The sequence below is a fragment of the Pelophylax lessonae genome (assembly GCF_965119305.1).
Source record: "Pelophylax lessonae genome assembly, chromosome: 3".
Lineage (NCBI taxonomy): Eukaryota > Metazoa > Chordata > Amphibia > Anura > Ranidae > Pelophylax > Pelophylax lessonae.
In genome coordinates, this window is record NC_138770.1 from 712,155 (window position 1) to 728,233 (window position 16,079).

At 43.7% G+C, this 16,079-nt stretch overlaps 4 protein-coding genes and 1 pseudogene across 5 annotated transcripts in view; 3 read left to right on the plus strand and 2 right to left on the minus strand.

Annotated features, from left to right (window-relative positions):
* The window catches only part of LOC309549119 (uncharacterized protein), a 2,919,967-nt gene that overhangs the window by 224,132 nt on the left and 2,679,756 nt on the right, over positions 1–16,079 (minus strand). The gene's annotated exons all lie outside the window — the stretch shown is intronic.
* Positions 1–16,079, minus strand: part of LOC309548636 (gastrula zinc finger protein XlCGF66.1-like) — a 292,938-nt gene that overhangs the window by 224,132 nt on the left and 52,727 nt on the right. The window lies entirely within an intron of this gene.
* LOC309549117 (uncharacterized protein) overlaps positions 1–16,079 on the plus strand; it is a 4,285,597-nt gene that overhangs the window by 113,471 nt on the left and 4,156,047 nt on the right.
* Positions 1–16,079, plus strand: part of LOC309549122 (uncharacterized protein) — a gene marked incomplete at its 3' end in the record, with an annotated part of 313,082 nt that overhangs the window by 90,433 nt on the left and 206,570 nt on the right. The gene's annotated exons all lie outside the window — the stretch shown is intronic.
* On the plus strand, positions 4,493–8,005 carry LOC309548635 (annotated as a pseudogene). The gene is made up of 2 exons: positions 4,493–4,503; positions 6,610–8,005. The product of its transcript is annotated as an uncharacterized misc_RNA (transcript).

A 16,079-nucleotide genomic window follows, 5' to 3' on the forward strand; every position in this document is an offset into this window, starting at 1 on the left:
GCCCAGATAAAATCCACTAGTAGGGTGTCATCTTGTTTAAAGTAATGTGAAGGGATGAATATCGGAATATCGGAATAATGTTGCATCTTCCAAACCATGAATGGAGGCCAGAATTCAATTTATCTTATATAATGTGGACTTTTGTTTAGGAGGGGGAGAAAGTTGAGCGTGAAGATGGGTGAACATTTGGGTGGTATGAGAGTGCCCAGGTATTTCAGCGCTGAGTTCGTCCATTTTAGCCTAAAATGCAATCGCAGTTGGTGGAGGAGGGGGTTTGATAAGCCTACTCCCATAGCTTCAGATTTAGTAAAGTTGATATTTAGATTGGACAGAGTGCCATATACCTCAAACTCGTGAAGAAGATTCGGTAGAGTGATTATGGGATTTATGAGGGAAAATAACATGTCATCTGGATACGCTGATATTTTCTGCTGGGTCATGCCTGAGATATCCTGGTGGAGGCGTATTCTACATAAAAAGGTTTCTAGTGATAATGTGAAGAGTAAGGGTCCCCCTGTCTTGTCCCACTCGTAATTGTAAAGTAGTCCGATAAGATACCGTTCACCTTAACCTGGGCGACAGGGGCAGAGTAGATCTGGGAGATCCAGTTTAGCATGGTGTTGCCCTAAGTAGTATGGGGCGGGGGGGGGGGGGGTATGAAGAGAATGGAGATAAAAAGAGGGGAGGCAAAGATGGTATGAGAGAGGAAGAAAGGAAAGTCAGACAAGCAAAGAATATGAGAGAGTGAAAGAGAAGGGGGGAAATCCCACAGAGAGAGGCCTCAATTTACTAAGAGATGGCAAAAGTAAATGCTAAGACGCTCACCAGCAAGGAGCCGGATGAATGAGCGTGTGCCTATGTGGGGTTGTGGTTGGAAAGTGCCAATACCCTGCCCCACAATTCACAGAGACAACCCATCTGTGCCAATCTCTGGGGCTGTATCAAAAGCCTGTGTGTTATTGGCCAGGTTTCCTCCAGCATCCAATGTGCCTCCCCATTGGATCAGCTGGGGATACTCCCTTAGACCAGATGAATCACACACTGGGCACACTGAGCAGACCTATCTCCCAGATCCTGCTCCCTGATAAGCAGAGTGCAATATAGAATTTACCTGCTGCTCCTCTGATAGGCAGACAGAGCCAAAAACTATACTCAATCTATAGCACCTGACTAGGAGGGTGCTACATCCACCCCCCACCAAACAAGCCATGTCCTCATTGGCTCTGGGGCAGCCTCCCCCCTACAAAATTTTCCTACAAAAATAAACGGAGTATCCCACAAACCTGGAAAAGGGAAATAACAAATGTACATATAATAAATTATGTAGAAAAATATAGATATTCTGTACAAATATTCACAAAACAACTTAATGCACCCCCCATCAACAAAACTCTGCTTGAGTGGGTAACATGTCAACCTGATTAACTAGCTAACTATAACATTCACTTTTCACAAATGGAGGGCCTTGCCAGATCCAGACATCCCGTGCAAGCCTGCAAAGGAAGAATTAAAGGTTAGCACTTCCAACATTTGCATATTAACAACATTCTACCTAATGTAGTGAGAATGCCCTCTCCTCAGAGGCGACCTTCTCACCCAAGATCCCTAGCTACACATCCTGGCAGATATCACTTCCAGTAGGCTTGACTAGGCGTTCAGCTCCACTCCTGTACAGGTGACAACCAAACCCTGTCAAGCTAACTATCTACCTTGTAGCCACAATGAGTGACTGAAACAGACACAGTCCCTTTAGCACCTGGGCACTGACTCTTCTTCCATTTCAGCCACGCCCACAAGTTCTCGAAGACATGTGGAGTCCATCCGACTGATGGTCACAGTGTCCCTCACACCTGTAGCACCGAGGCTACATGTCTTCTTAAGGACAAGGTATTTGCTGGAGCCTGAGCAACCTGTCAGACTTGTGGGTGTTAACAGTCTCTTCAAGGCCCCCTGGCACTAGGGCACCCCTCACCGAAGAGACCTCAGGCCACTACCCGTTCTCCCTGGGTAGCAACCCAACAAAGTTCCATTACTGGCCCATTGGCCCAATAGAATCTTCACAAAGCATCTTTGTAAAAAAAGTCACTTTGCAAAGAATTCTCCTCTTCAGCCCGATGACCTAACTACTCCACAGAGTGTCCTTTTTAACTTGCGGTGGTACATGATCCTGGCCCGATGGCCCAAAGGATCCCCTATTAGCACAGTTATAGTATCACTAGATACCACTTTAGCAAGGGTCTCTTCTTTAAAGTTGGAGGGTTGGCCCTCTTTAGTGGAACCACTTAGCAGTAGTAATTGTAGATTTCCCAATCCCTTTTGCAAGGATAGAAGGGAAAGGGGTATTGGAAATAGGGCTTGGGCCCTAGCAACAATGATAAAACTTGAAACATCACTGTACACTTTACATTCGGGCTCTCCAGCCCCTCGTCTTCTGTAAGCAAACTGAGGCTAGCCAGCCTCACTAAACTCAGCATCCTGTGTCCTTAGCAATAGTAGTCAGGATGTGGGATTCGCACAACTTTCCCCTCTGAGTCTTTTACATGGATGGACCATGCCTGGCCAGATCTGTCTGGGCGGTGAACCTCCACTCTGTCTATATAGATGGCCCGCCCAAAGTTCCAATTAGCCTTTACAGATTGTAAGATTTTCCATAACTCCAGCTTTGACTGGATGCGGTGGGGTTTTGGGATATAAAGGAAGTCCCACACAGCCTCGTCACACCAAGCCTCTCTCCTGGCCTCAATCTCCAACATGATCTCCCTTGGAGCATAAGGATAGTCATATTCATATTCTAAGGCCACCTTCCTCTGTATCAGCCGTTGTAGTCTGGAGAACCTGGGGAATGTTTGTCTGTTGCCTCTCCCAGGTGGGGAATACAGGGTCTCCTCCTTAATGATGAGAGACGCATAGGCCTCATTTTGTTCCCGAGCCCAGGGATAGATCTGGGACCCGGTTAGAGTAGGCTTCACAGAACCCCAGATTCTTAGCACACTGTCCACGTATGACAGAATCTCTAGTCTACTTATCAGGAACACTTGGACTGGCTGAACTGCTCCGTTCATTCGACCCCCAGTCCCACTTAGTTTCTTCCTCTGATTTCCAGATATTGATCTCCTCCTCCAGGGATCCGTAGTGATGCTGGAAACTAGGAGACCCCACATCAATGACCCCGGCTTCTTCCTCGCTGCTCACACTCGCAGCCCTGGTCACCGCAGGCCATCGACTCCCCTTTGCCTTTGTTGGAGCAGACCTGGTGTCTGCCACTGCAGTCTTCTGTACATCAGGTGGCCATTCCCCCGGCCCTCACTACCTGCATGCACACAGCCTCGGAAGTACAGGTTTCTCTCATGTGGCACATTGTAGCGCTGCCAGATGTTACTGAGCCCAGTTCCATCAGCAACCTGAGCACTCCTCTTCCTCTGCCCACAAAGAGTCCCGATTCAGAGGCTAACAGAGCACGAGTGACCCCGGTCTCCCATGTCACATTCAGTCTCCTGGGCTGACCTTCACTCTTCTCTGCCCGCAGCAGCAGATTGCCTCAGCGCCCGCACTCGCCCCACACTTGAATCCGCATGGTAACATTCAGGCATATACCAGGCCCAAATGCTCCACGCCTGCTCTGGTACACGATGCCAGTCTTCCATTGGGCACCAATCGCACCCCAGTGTCCCACAGGGTTGATATCGGCATTCTGGTCTGCTCTGCAGGATCTCCGCCAACATAGCCTCCGCACTTTTTACAAAGATGCCTCTGCAGGATAGCCTCCGTGCTCGGGCTCACTCCGGCACTCGCCATCTTGCTCCTTGACACATGTGTCTCCCTCTCAGCCCCACCCAGGAACATTTTTCTGTATAGCACTGGCACACACATGGCCCCAGGCACACTGATCCACGTGCCCTGGGCTGTCATTTGCTCCGTCCACACTTGCACCATTCACTCTTAAGCAGACACAGACCTTTTGTACAGCTTGATGCAACTCTACTTCTCTAACTCTCCTGCACATTTCTTGAGAGCAGATTACAGTCCCAACAAAAGTCCATCTGTTGCTGCTGACAACCTCCACTTTGAACTTGACTCTTCATCCCACTCTCCCTAATTCCTGTAGAGCAGGCCTCACTCTCCTCTCTAGCACTCCAGCACATTTCTTGAGGAAGGATAACGTTCTTAGGCAAAAATTTTGGCTTTTGCCATTAGCAACCATTTTGATATCCCGGATGATGAGCCCCCAAAAGTAGCACTGCCCCCTAGAGGACTGCTGGATTTTTACACATTAAGAGAGTTCCCCTAGGTTACCTTTAGCAACTGCTTGCAGAAATCTTTGTTCTTGGCTCAGTCAATGATCAGTCTATAGGGGTAGTTGTTTTTGTGGTTTTATTTCATATTGGGATAGGAGAAGGGATGAGTGGGATACTCCAACTGTTGAACAATTCACAATTCAGAGGACTTCTAGTTTGAGAACGGGGCAAGGCCGCTACTTCATTCTGCCACTTAAATGAAGCTGAGGTAAGTGTTCCTATTTGTGTTTCTCTTCAGGGTACTCAACCAGTACCCCCTTTCTATGCACTTGCTGACACTCGTCCACTGACTACATACTCCGGAGTGGTCCCCTTCCTGGCAAGAACCCTGGGCAAGATCCTCTGTACTCGCGATACTGTTTTTCCAGATTCTCACAGTGCCCAACTCCTCCAGTCAGCTCTCCTGGACCTCTGGGTTCAGCCTCACACCACTGGCTCACCAGGCCGACTGCCTGTGACCATCACACACTGCTGCAGAAAAGGAGGCAGTGCCACCACCCTCCTTCCGGGACTTTTCTTCCCGCCAAAAGACCTCTACCTCATGTGCCCGTGGCTTTTTATACCCTGCCCCACAATGCACCGAGACAACCCATCTGTGCCAATCTCTGGGGGTGTATCAAAAGCCTGTGTGTCATTGGCCAGGTTTCCTCCAGTATCCAATGTGCCTCCTCATTGGATCAGCTGGGGACACTCCCTTAGACCAGATGAATCGCACACTGGGCACACTGAGCAGACCTAACTCACAGATCCTTCTCCCTGATAAGCAGAGTGCAATATAGAATTTACCTGCTGCTCCTCTGATAGGCAGACAAAACTATACTCAATCTCTAACACCTGACTAGGAGGGTGCTACATCTTTAAAAGATGTGGATTTCCGGGTGAATTTGAAAAGTTGTGGGACATGTGGTTGGATACCCCTGGCCTTGGTCTACAAGAATTAACACTTCAAAGTCCTAGGACCACATTGAGGGTACCTTTGATGCTGACAGTGTGTTTGCTGGGTTTGGTGGAGGAAATGGCACCTCTTGGAGCACAAAGAATTTTATTGTCGGTTACTCTGTTCTATGCGGGCAAGGCTATTCTTCTGCATTGGAGGAAGACCGAAGCGCCATCGGTGGAGTATTGGAAGTCACCAGTGAACACGATGCTGCCGTTTTACAAAGCCACATACCTGAATAGAGGATGCGTTATATGGCAGGGTTGGACTGAGAGGCCATCTACTCTTCTCGGAGGTGATTGTGGTCTGCCACCGGTGAAGGTGACGGTCACCTTAGAGGGGTGAGTTGAGGTCCCCTGATACTTAGGGAGGTAACAAATGAAGTCTATGCCTAGCAGACAAGAAGCAGTGGTGAGAGGGTGGGGGAGGTTGGGGTATGGACCTGGGTGAGAGTCTGTGTGGGGGAGGCACTGCCACGTTGAGGTTCTCCTGGGAGGTTCTCCTTTTGCATTTTCCTATAAGTATTGTAGTACATGAGCATTGCACTGAGGTTGGGGGGGGGGGGTGGGGAGTTGTTTTAGTTGCCTTGTTTGTTTCTTGTCTGTATTTTTGTGTTATTTTTACTTCTATGTTTAAAAATCAATAAAAATAATAATAATAAAAAAAAAAAGCTGAGTCCTAGGAATGAATAAACGGGAGGGAACGGGATAAGGCGCAGGCCAAGGAGATGTTGGGGGAGTGGGTGGAGTCAGTGAGATGTTGGGAGAGTGGGTGGAGTCAGTGAGATGTTGGGGGAGTGGGTGGAGTCAGTGAGATGTTGGGGGAGTGGGTGGAGTCAGTGAGATGTTGGGGGAGTGGGTGGAGTCAGTGGAGGTGGTGAATGGAAACATGCAGGAGTGACTATATATGAAGGTTACGATCGCTGTGTCTATGACTGTACAAAGCGGAAATATTGTGTACCGAATGGAATGGACTTTTCTTTCTTTATAATAAAACTTTTTCTGATTTAAAAGAAAAAAAACACTCAGAAAAGATGAGTAGGGAAAATGTCAGTGGCCTCCACCTGTAAAACCATTCCTGTTTTGGAGGTCGTCTCATTGTTGCCCATCTACTGCACCTGTTGGTAACAACCCCCTCTGCTACTTGACTGAGCAGATGAATATCCCAGGAGTTTCCCTGACTTGATGCTATACTCTGATTATAAAGTGTTGAGCAGTGTATATGAGTGTGGAAAACTCTTGGTAATTTTTCTTGTCTTCTGACAGACGGACTCTGTGGTGGGAATAGAAGGACATCGGAGGAAGATGTGACTACAGAAGATAATGACATGGCATCTTCTCCAGAAGTAAATCCCGTTCCTCATAATATACATGACAGACCTCACCATTGGAGGAGATCATTGGAATCTCCTGATACTTCACATAGTCCTCTAATATCTGACAGTGCCGACGGGTGCGGGAAACCATCTCATCTCCGGGAATCTTCTTCATACCATACAGGAGAGAATTCATTGTCATGTTCAGAGTGCGGAAAATGTTTTAAACAGAAAGGAAGCCTTCTTAGCCATCAGAGAATACACACAGGGGAGCGTCCCTTTTCATGTTCAGAGTGCGGTAAATGTTTTAGTCAAAAAGGATACCTTCTTAGGCACCAGAGAATACACACAGGGGAGCGCACCTATTCATGTTCAGAGTGTGGGAAATGTTTTAAACAGAAAAGAACCCTTTTTCTCCATCACAGAATACATACAGGTGACCTTTCCTATTCATGTTCAGAGTGCGGGAAATGTTTCACTCAGAAAGGAAGTCTTCTTAGCCATCAGAGAATACATACAGGTGAGCTTCCATATTCATGTTTAGAGTGCGGGAAATGTTTTATTCGTAAAGGATACCTTCTTAGTCATCAGAGAACACACACAGGTGAGCTTCCCTATTCATGTTCAGAGTGTGGGAAATGTTTTAATGATAAAAGAAACCTTCTTAGCCATCAGAGAATACACACAGGTGAGCGTCCCTATTCTTGTTCAGAGTGCGGGAAATGTTTTATTCGTAAAGGACACCTTCTTATCCATCAGAGAATACACACAGGTGAGCATCCATATTCATGTTCAGAGTGCGGGAAAACTTTTAATGATAAAATAAACCTTCTTAGGCATCAGAGAATACACACAGGTGAGTGTCCCTATTCATGTTCAGAGTGCGGTAAATGTTTTAGTCAAAAAGGATACCTTCTTAGGCACCAGAGAATACACACAGGGGAGCTTCCCTATTCATGTTCAGAGTGTGGGAAATGTTTTAATGATAAAAGAAACCTTCTTAGCCATCAGAGAATACACACAGGTGAGCGTCCCTATTTATGTTTAGAGTGCGGGAAATGTTTTATTCGTAAAGGACAACTTCTTAGCCATCAGAGAATACACACAGATGAGCATCCCTATTCATGTTCAGAGTGTGGAAAATGTTTTAATGATAAAAGAAACCTTCTTAGCCATCAGAGAATACACACAGGTGAGCGTCCCTATTCATGTTCAGAGTGTGGGAAATGTTTTAATCATAAAGGACACCTTCTTCGCCATCAGAGAATCCACAGGGGAGAGCTTCCCTGTTAATATTCAGAGTGCGGGAAATGTTTTAATAATAAAGGAAACTTTTTTAGCCATCAGAGAATACACACAGGTGAGACTCCCTATTCATGTTCAGAGTGTGGAAAATGTTTTGCGCTCAAACGTTTACCTGTTAGACACCCGAAAGTTCATAGAGGCAAGCCTCTCTAATCTTGTGCAGAGTGTGGGAAATGTTTAACTAAGAAAGAACCTACTTACACCCAGGTGAGGGCCCTTTTTAATGTTACGAGTGCAGGAAATGTTTTCCAAACAAAGGTTTATTTCTTAGAAACCAGAAAGTTCATACGGGCGAGCGTCCTATTTCATGTTCAGAGTGCGGGAAATGTTTCACTCCTTATGTACGTTTCAAACATAAAAGAATTACCACTTATATTAGTGGCTCCATTTTCATGTTCACGTACATGTACTGCGGCAGGGCGGCTGTTCGGTGCAGAATCATGTACCTGTACATCATCTGCATTTCTGGGTCTGGGGCCAGAAGAGTTCCAGGAGTTCTACTCTTATCACAGTTCCCAAACAAAAAGGAGACATCCACCACATCTTCAATCTTAGGGCCCTAAATGTCCTTAGCTGGGAACAGGAGGCCCTAATTGTCCTCAGCTGGGCACAGGAGGTCCTAAATGTCCTCAGCTGGGCACAGGAGTTCTGCATGCAATCCACCAGGTCATAGTCTCTTTATCAGGGAGACTTTTTTTTCTCTGACTACCCCCCATACATGTACTGCGGTAGGGCGGCCGTTCAGCACAGAATCACGTACCTGTACATCATCTGCATTTTTGGGTTTGCCGGCGCCCATCTTCCACTGGACACAGCAGGAGCCAATCAGTGGGTCCGGCGGATGCGGTGTCCGTTGGTACCCGGCAATCGTTCCCGAGAGAGGCAGAACAGTTGTCCGCCAATATAAACAAGGTAGATCGCCGTCCTGTTAGTAGGGAAGATGGAGATCCTGTGTATCTGATAATGGAGGAAGGAGATATTGGTGCACAGAGATTATATATAGTCCACCCAGCAATAAATATCTAAAAATACCAATGATCAGGGTAGGGGGTTGTCAGGACTATGGTAATGGTAATAGGCATATTTTTCATATTGCATGTGAAGAATTATGAACTGCATGACCCCAGAGACAAAGTTCAATTCATGGCCTTCACTAAAAAACTCAATAAAAGGCTCCGGTTTGTAGTTTCCATTGTTCGTTGTTGAAAAGTGGTAAGCTGTTGTTGACTAACCCTGGAGATAACGACTATATTCTATGGTCTTGAAAAGAGAATATATTTGAAGAAGCCATAAAACATTGTGTCCTGTCCATGAGTTATTTTCCATACAGTAGCAGATCCTAACAGGTTCCCCAAGGACAGCTGTATCATGGATTACCTAACTAACACACCATTGTATCAACTATGGAAAAATAAACAACAGAGGAGCCATAGAAAGAAAGTTTTTGGTTCGTTTTCTGGTAATTAACTTAGACCTATTCCAACTGTATTTTTAAATGAATTTAATATAATCATAAGCATTTACAACCTCCTTGTTCCATCATATACCAAGAGGGGGTGTGGAAAGATAATTATATGGACAATCCTCCATTGAAGATTATATTATATCAGTTAGATAGTAGTTGATGATTAAATTATATTATTTCATATTGTAGATCCCAGACCATGTCATGATTATATTATTTACAAGCAAATGAATTCTCTAGTAGATAACCTTCTGATTGAATACATCACATGTGTCAAACAATTATAATCCCAGGTTATTGTGTATTAATTTAGATAATCTATAAATAAGTCAAGTAATCTTAATTAAGCTATATATATATATATATATATATATATATATATATATATATATATATATATATGGTATTAGTATGTATGCTCATTAAACGGCGTTACCAGAACTGAACCTTTCAAAGAGATATTACAGAAATATCAGATGGCCATGCCGGCACCATGAGAATATGGACAGATTCTCATTTTTTTTATTACTATAAATTAATGTAGTAACTTCTATCACATATATTTGCTCCCTGACATACATGGTGGTTAGTAGAGGTAGTGCATAGTTACTCATCCAGTTAATGGTTATTTACCCCAACCATTGGGAAGAAGTTCCACCTTCTGGGTTTGCCTTATTGTAATTTTTATGGCCTTTTTGTCCTGTACAATATATAAAGGAACCCAGACGAGACATAGAGACACACAGATCCACCCATACACACTCATCATACTCCATCTTACTTCACCTTCATTCTACGCCTGACACTCTGAAAAACTTTAAGGACACAAGCTCCTCCCTAACCAGCCACCATTTTGGGAAAGGCAGCCATCTCAGGACTCTGGTAAACGATCATTTTGAGCCAGCAGCCATTTTGAAATGATAATTATGCATTATTGATTCTTTGATTTTTGCTTCCTTGTATGCTATAATCGTATGCTCAGGATATTTAGATTACTTTCCCAGTTGTAACAACCATTGTAGATTTTTCTCTAAACATTATTTTTGTTTTTATAAAATTTTTCCATTCTTGGTTTAGCGCTATATTAGCGAATTAGTCTCACGTTTTGCATAGTCTGTTCTCACTCCAACTGCAGCGGAGTGACTGTTGGCTACGCAATTCACAGACAACTTTGATATATAGAACTCTTGATATATGGTTTTTACTCCTTCTGGGGAAAAAGTAATCCTGTCCTTTGATTTGTATTGCTGAGCCAAATTGATTCAACTAGTGTTATCATTATCATTTTGTGTTACCCATATATATTTATTGTGAATACATGTCTTATGAATAAATATATATATTCCCTACTGTAGTCTGTGTTCACTAAGATTGGTATATGCTGTTAAAAATAAATCAATAGATTAAAAAGAACTCATACTTCATTCAGAATAATATTCTCGAATGTGTAACGCACAACAGGGGTACAGTAAGAAAAGTCTGAACCCAGGGTGCCAGAGGGGTTGGGAGACTTGTAGGGTCAGGACAACTAGGGGGTGCAGTAAGAAATGTCTGAACCCAGGATAACAGAGGGGTCACAAGACTTGCAGGGTGTAACGCTCTGGTGAATTCTAGGGGGGTCTGGATCTACAGCTGCAGAATTCCACTCAGTAGTCTTGCAGAGATATGTTAAATCACCTGACTTAACTCTCTTGACTCATCATAGTGGTTGAAACTGTTCCTGAATGCACAATCACAAATGCCAATAAACGCTCAGCAAAGCAATGTTATGTGGCAGTGTATGTAGCAGGTGGAAATGGTGAATTCAGTATACAGGAGTAATTAGGCAGAACAATGCAGGTAGCACTGGACAAGATACACAGGAGCTAGCAATTAGATTCAGCAATGCGGGTAGCAGGTAGCAGTAGTCAGTATACACAGGAGCTAGCAATTAGATTCAGCAAATACAAGTAGCAGGTAGCAGTATTCAAGGTACACAAGAGCTAGCAGTTAGGTTTAGTAATGCAAGTAGCAAGTAGCAATAGTGGTGTTGATAAGGGGGTCCCCTGTGGAGTACTTATCAGAAGTCCTGAATGCAGGCAGAGGTTGCAGAGAAGAAACTGGCGACAGATGGTAAGAAAGCTCTGGCCGGTCCAGTACTGTAGTGCGGGTTCACAGGGTAAGTTCAGCAGCGTTTGGTTAGGCAGCTACAATGAGCGGTTGCACGAACAATCTGTCCATGCAAACTGCTAGTTGAAATAGGTGCCATGAGCGGCGCCCGATAATGACGTCACGGCGCCATCAAGCTTCACCACGCCCACATGCGTTCCACCTGACCGAGTGGTGGAACGCAACCCGGAAAAAGGGAAACCCGAGGGATCTTACAGTACCCCCCCCCCCCCCGTAAGGCCGGCTCCAGAAGGCCTACAACTTGGTTTCTCAGGGTGTTTGATATGGAACCTCTGAGTAAGTCTGGATGCATGAACATCTGAGGCATCCAACCAAGTGTCATCTTGAAGTCCATAATTCTTCCATCTTAGTAAATATTGAAGTTTCCCTCTATAAATTCGAGAGTCCAAAATGTCTTGTACCTCATACTCTTCACCTCCATCCACTTGCACAGGTGGTGGAGGTAAGGTGGTAGATCTAATCTCTTGACTTGGAATGTAGGGTTTTAGTAGAGATACATGAAATATGGGATGTATCTTTAAGTCTGTTGGTAGAGTAAGACGGACTGCAGATGTTCCAATAAGTTTCTCAATAGGAAAAGGTCCTAAAAATAAGGGTCCAAGTTTTTTGCTGGGAATTCGTAGTCTTAAATTTTTTGTGGATAACCAGACAAGATCTCCAATAGTGTATTGGGGAGAAGGTCTTCTACGGAGATCATAGTAACGTTTTTGTTGACTATGGGCATGAGAAATGGTAGTGTTAAGTAGATCCAGAGAGTTTTTTATTTGTGTGAGATAATCGGTGGCTACCGGATTGCTAGAAGGTAGAATACGAGGAGGGAGAAGTGTAGGATGGAACCCATAGTTAAGAAAGAAAGGACTTTGTTTAGAAGTACTATGAGTTGCGTTGTTATAGGCAAATTCTGCCAAAGGAAGATGATCTGCCCAATCATCTTGTAAGTAGGAGGTATAACAACGCAGGTACTGTTCTATGCATTGGTTAACTCGCTCAGTCTGGCCGTTAGTTTGTGGATGATATGGTGAAGTTAGTTTTTGTTCAATGCGTAAAATACGACATAAGGATTGCCAAAACCTTGAAATGAATTGTGAGCCATGATCTGAAATAAGAGTCTTAGGGATCCCATGTAATTTGAATACATGTTTGACAAGTAATTCAGCTGTCTCCTTAGAGGAGGGTAATCTCCGAATAGGAACAAAATGTGCCATCTTAGTTAAATGGTCCACAGACACTAATATTGTAGTGAATCCTTTAGAAGGTGGTAACTCGACTATAAAATCGAGGGACACTACCTCCCATGGAACCGTTGGTATGGGTAGACTACAAAGTAGTCCAAATGGTTTTGAAGTGTCAGATTTAGATCTAGCACAGGTGTCACAAGAGGAGACAAACTTTTGTACAGTTGTTTTCATACCAGGCCACCAAAATTGCCTGGTGAGAAGATTTAATGTCTTAGTCATCCCCATATGTCCTGCCATGGTTACATCATGTGTTAATTCTAGAATTCTTGTACGAACATCAGGGGGTATGTAGAGCTTATCACCAAGATAAAGGAACCCCTCTGAATCAGGGTGTAATTGAGGTGGTGGTGAGTCCAATTTTAGGCTGTGTAGAATTTCTTCTTTCAAAGAACGAACGACACCCACGATGCGGTCTTGAGGTATTATAGGCCGTGGAGGGGACTCTACACAGCTATCTTCAGCCAAACGGGATAAAGCATCAGCTTTCTTATTTTTCTCCGCTGGTTTATAGGTTACTAGGAAATTGAACCTTAAAAAGAATAAGGACCAGCGAACTTGGCGATGAGAAAGAGTTTTGTTGGTTTGTAGATATTGAAGATTTTTATGATCAGTATATATAATTACTGGTAATTGAGTACCTTCAAGTAGATGTCGCCAATTTTCAAGAGCCAATTTTATGGCGAGTAATTCCTTCTCACCCACTGGGTAATTGACCTCAGGGGCACTTAGTGCTTTAGAGAAAAATGCTACTGGATGAAGAGGAGATGTACTTGTTAGCCTTTGGGAGAGAACTGCCCCAACAGCCATGTTAGATGCATCCACCTCTAAGATGTATTGCAAAGATGGGTCAGGGTGACGAAGTATGGGAGCAGATGTAAAACTTGACTTTAACAAGCAGAAAGCTTGGTTAGCTTCTTCAGTCCAGCTATAAGTCTTTTTTCATGCTAGTAAGTTGATGTAGCGGTCTTACTATGGTAGAAAAGTTTTTGATGAATTTCCTGTAGAAATTTTAAAAACCAAGGAATCGCTGTAATGCCTTACGTGTGGTAGGTATAGGCCAATCCAAAATGCATGAGATCTTACTTTTATCCATTTTGATGCCATTTTTGGATATGATATATCCCAGGAATGGGACCTCTTCCATATGGAATAGGCATTTCTCCAATTTTACATATAAGTTGTGTGAGAGTAATCTAGAGAGAACGAGGCGCACATGTCTCACATGTTCAGGCAAAGATTGTGAATATATGAGTATATCGTCCAAATATACTACAACACAAACATCCAGTAGATCTCTGAAAATGTCATTAATGAAGCGTTGGAACGCTGCGGGGGCATTGCACAATCCGAACGGCATCACCAAGTATTCAAACAACCCATACCTGGTTCTAAAAGCCGTTTTCCACTCATCCCCATTACGTATACGAATGAGATTATATGCACCCTTTAAATCCAATTTGGAAAAATAGGTGGCTCCACGCACCTGCTCAATTAATTCTGGAATTAAAGGTAAAGGATAGCGATCCTTCACAGTGATATTGTTTAATTGCCTATAATCAATAATAGGTCTAAGGCTTTGATCATTGTTGCGGACAAAGAAAAGTCCTGCAGCTGTTGGAGATGTAGAGGGTCTGATAAACCCCTTTGCTAGGTTCTCCTCCAAATATTGCTTGAGGTGAGAAAGTTCATCCTGAGATAGGGGATACACATGACCAAAAGGTAACTTATTGTTTGGAATTAAATCAATGGAACAATCATAATCTCTATGTGGAGGTAATACCTGAGCATTTTTCTCAAGGAAGACCAAATCCTGGTAACATGGAGGTGGTGTGGTTTGATTTGATACCATAGAGAGAGTATTTGGATGAAACTGGAATTTACATGTGGTCTCGCAGTAGTGAGAAGGAAATGATAGTGTTCGTTTGTTCCAATCAATCTTGGGTTGATGCAGGTGTAACCAAGGAAGTCCCAAGATGATTGGGAAGTGTGGTGAAGGTAGCACATCAAAAGTGTTTGTCTCAGTATGAATATCGTTTGCAGTAATTAGAAGTGCTTGGGTTTGTTAAGTTATTGGGCCAGAGAATAAGGGAACACCATTAATTAGACTAACAGAAACTGGTGTGGATTTTGCAATAATGGGTATTTTATTCAAAGAAACAAAATTATCATCAATATCATTTCCACAAGAACCGGAATCGATCATAGCCTTGGTAGTGATCCTATTTTGGTCCCACTGCAAAATTAATTGAATGAAAAGGTAGGGATTAGATGATGAAATCGTTAAACCCCCCACCAAAGTATGTAAAGACTCACCCTCTTTTTTGCGGACAAGGGAGCAGCCGCTTATTAGGTGTTCAGCAGAAGCACAATACATGGAGAGATTCAAAGACATCCATCTAGCGCATTCAGCAGCTGTTAATGGAGAGCGTATGATGCCTACCTCCATAGGAGTAGGTTCAATTGTTGTTTAACGAGGTGGATTAGGTGGTGAAACTCCAGTCTTTTCAGCCTTCCTTTCTCGCAATCGTCTATCAATGTTAATACTGAGATGAATTAATGCATCTAGAGTGTCAGGTAAATCCACCCGGGCAAGCTCATCCTTAACAGCTTCAGATAAGCCAAGCCTGAATTGGGTTCGCAGAGATGCGTCATTCCACCCTGAATCAAGGGTCCATCTCTTGAACTCCACTACAAAGTCTTCAACAGGTCTCCTACCCTGTTTTAATGCTCTAAGATGACTGTCAGCAGTACTTTGTTTATTTGGGTCTTCATATAACCGAGAAAACTGTGCTAGAAATGCAGCGTATGAGTTGAGTATTGGGTCATCTTTTTTTAAGGAAGGAATCTGCCCAAGCACGTGGATCACCTGACATATAAGAGATAGTGGTACAGACTTTAATGCGGTCTGTATTATAGGTGCAGGGTTTTAGGCTGTACAATAGTTGACATGCGTTTATAAACTCACAGAATTTCTTCCGGTCACCAGTGAACACTTGAGGAGGATTTATCTTGGGTTCACGGGGTTGAGCAGCGGTAAGCTGTGATACACGAGCTAGTTGCTGTCTTAGGGTATGGTTCTCGTTTTGTACTTCAGTGACGGTGTGAACAAGTGCCTCCACTTTTTGGGTTAAGTGCATGACATGGGTGGCCATATCTGCTGAATCCATTTTTTGGGTTCGTGCAAACTGTAACGCTCTGGTGAATTCTAGGGGGGTCTGGATCTACAGCTGCAGAATTCCACTCAGTAGTCTTGCAGAGATATGTTAAATCACCTGACTTAACTCTCTTGACTCATCATAGTGGTTGAAACTGTTCCTGAATGCACAATCACAAATGCCAATAAACGCTCAGCAAA